Raw genomic sequence first — 3,326 nt, 5'->3', positions numbered from 1 at the left:
CCGAATTTTCCTTTCTTGAATATCTATATTGACACTTCAAAATAATCAAGTCGACCCTTTAAAAATGATCGAATCGCCCATACGAAATGACTACGTCAAAATCCTGAGATAATCGAATCGACCATCGAATACGACCCAGTCGAATGTCTGAGAAAATCAGATCGACCATCTGAGATTTCCAAACCGACCCTTCGCAATGATCCGTTCAGCCAGCTTCAAATGACCGAGAAGACGATTTGAGACAATCGAGACGTCCTTCTCAGATTGTCGATTTAGACGTCTTATTTTTATTTTCTAGAGATAGCCGCTTTAGCCATATCCAAGAGCTGTCCTATAGTCGACCCTGCAATATGATCTGTCTGCACATTTATATGGACAAACAGACCTTCCATTTTTCTCCGTGTAGGTATGTTTTGTGTTTTTTTTTTAAACTCAATTTTTTTTAATCCTCATTAACTTTTGTCCTATTGAAATATTTATCGTTTTCTTTTTTAATTTGGAAGCGTTTATTGTCTTATTTTGAAAACGACCAAAAAATATAAAAAAAGCCTCAAAATTAATAAAATAGTGGTGGTTTTTCTAAAATTATGAAAAGTTGTTTTAAAAACAACCCAAAATTACATATTTTTTGCCAATTTTGTTTTACAGTTTTAGTTTCATAATAAAGATATCTTGTGAGTTTTATGCGGGTAAAATAAATTTTCTCGTCAGGAGAATTTTTTTTCATATAGTCAAATTTTCTTATTTCTCTTATAAACAGCAAAAGATACGAAAAAAAATTTGAGATACTACTTTGCACGTTTAAAAACGTTCTACTAAAATGACTTTTGCTCTTTTGCGATAGATTTCCATCATATGCGAGGCAAATTTAAAAATAAAGTTTGTAGAAAAAAAAAGAATTCTTTTGGCCTAAAAATGGTTTAGTCCACATAAAACTGATCAGATGGGTTTCTATATTAGCAAAAACTTTTCAAAAATATTGGGAAGAATAAAAAGGTGGGCTTTTCTAGAAAATATTTTTTATTTTCTTAAAATTTGATGATAAAATATAAGATTTTTTGGAAAATGCCATCTTTTTATTCTTTCCAGTATGTAAATAAAGTTTTTGCTAATAGAAGAAATATATCATATCATCTTTATGCCGGCTAAACCATTTTTTAGACGTGCAAAGTTTTATCTCAAACATTTTTATATCTCTCGTTGTTTACAATAAAAAATGGAAAATCTGATTATATGAAGAAAAAGAATTCTCCTCGCGACAAAAGTTACTTAGCCCTCATAAAACACAGAAGATATCTTTATTATGAAACTACGAATTTTAAACGAAATTGAAAAAGAAAATATAATTGTGGGTATTTTAAGCAGCTTGTCATATTTTCAGAAAAACTACCGCTATTTTATTAATTTAGAAGTTTTAAAATATTTTTTAGTGGGTTCCAAAATCATACAATAAACTATGTCAACTTGAAAAAGAAAACGATAAATATCTCGATTAGATCCAAAGTTTTTGAAGATTAAAAAAGAACTAGAGATTTTGAAAAAAAAAACACAAAATTCAAATAGAATTTCGTAGACATTTTTTTGGGGAAATTGAAAAAATTCATATCGCCTCATTTACTCTAAAAAACACGTATTTCATCCCCGAGATATTCTGCAATTTCAAGTGTAAAACCTTAAAGCCTGCATAAAATATCAATTTTCGTAAATTGTTAGATAAATTTTCTGAGAACAATATTATTTTTTGTTTTTTCTTCCAACTTGTTCTCGAGTGAACTCGGTTTTTATCATAGCCACGGACTAAGTCTGGAGTACAAAATCTGGAGCATGGTATAGTTTGTATTTCGTCTTTTACAGCTGTTGTACTTAAACAGCGGCTGCGAGCGTTGGAGGTGAGAACAGTCGCCTCTGCATGCTTTCTTAGAGCTACCATCCATAAGGTTATATATAACATATTAATATATTTATTATATTATATATTATTATTACTATTATCATACTATTGAGCCACTCCTTTTAATTTCTGAAAAAAATTCTGTACAAAATGATATATAGTAAAAGTTCTAAAGTATTTAAAATTTTAGTTCTAAAAAAAAAAAACGGAAATTTTTATTGAAATTTTGTACGTTTTTTATGAATATAAATATTTTAAACGCATGACACTGCAACCGAAAAAGATTAATGTTTGTCTGTATGTATACATTACATTTTTTTTCTAAATTTGTCCTTGACTGATCCAATTAGTTTTTAAGTCTTGTGAAGTAATGATGAATATCTACATGCCTTAAGGATGTTATTTATGTATTATTTGCATTAATATACACACACACTCACACATACATATATATGACATTAAAAATTTTCACGTATTATAGTACTTTTATTGTATGTTATTTAGTTGTGCATTTTAGAGAAATATACAGAATTTGTTGATTTTGTTAATATCTACTTAATTGTTTGATTCATTTGATCCCCTCTCCCTCTCTTTCAACGTGTATTTTGTTGAAAAAATGCATTTTATCACTTGATAACAATAAATTATGAAACAAACATGTGTTTGAATTAAAAAAATAATTGCAAGCAACCATTTTCATTGGCTTGTTATATTTAACAAATAAAAAATTTCTCATTCTTAAAAATTGAATTAATAACATTCAAAATTGTTTAATTCCTAATTTATAATACTGAAGAAAACATAAAAATAGTATTACATATGCGAATTTCGTTATTCAACTTCCTAAGATATTATTATATAATAATTTTATTTTGTTACATTTTTTATCACACATACTTATTTACACATGTTCAACACCTATTGTCAGTAACAAACGTGTGTCAAATATCAATTACCCATAAAAGAATTGTTGGTCTTAATTTTATGAACTGAAATAATGTTCTGGAATGTTTTTACTTAATATTAATTATTGAGTTTCCCATAAGACCAATGCTTTTCTAGAGCAGGACGATTGACGCGCCGCCCGGCGGATTAGTCCACCCGCGAAGTGGAACTTGTAAGCGACAACTACTTTTCTCAGTAGTCGGATGGGACTGGCTGGTACTAAATAAAAATGTTATGCATGCTCACTATTTCGAGGTTAGGACCGTTTTTCAGCTCTCTGTCATTCTGATAATGTAGGCCTCTTATCAGGCCGATGCTTTTGGTACCCAGGAAACAAAAATCCATTCACTTCTGTTGAACGGGTTTCGAAGGCCTCTGAATTGCATCACTGGAATTCCAGATTTCCACCAATTGGTTTTTAAAAGACTTTATTTAGTCATTATTTTTACATCCTCATCGGACAAGGTATTAGATTTGTGTAAAATTTGAC

General features: G+C 29.4%; 1 protein-coding gene across 1 annotated transcript in view; it reads left to right on the top strand.

Moving 5' to 3' along the window:
- LOC117175504 overlaps window positions 1-3,326 on the top strand; it is a 6,174-nt gene that overhangs the window by 1,547 nt on the left and 1,301 nt on the right. The window lies entirely within an intron of this gene.

The sequence above is a fragment of the Belonocnema kinseyi genome, chromosome 6 (genome assembly GCF_010883055.1).
Source record: "Belonocnema kinseyi isolate 2016_QV_RU_SX_M_011 chromosome 6, B_treatae_v1, whole genome shotgun sequence".
Classification (NCBI taxonomy): Eukaryota; Metazoa; Arthropoda; class Insecta; order Hymenoptera; family Cynipidae; genus Belonocnema; species Belonocnema kinseyi.
This window is presented reverse-complemented; position numbering and strand designations above follow the sequence as displayed.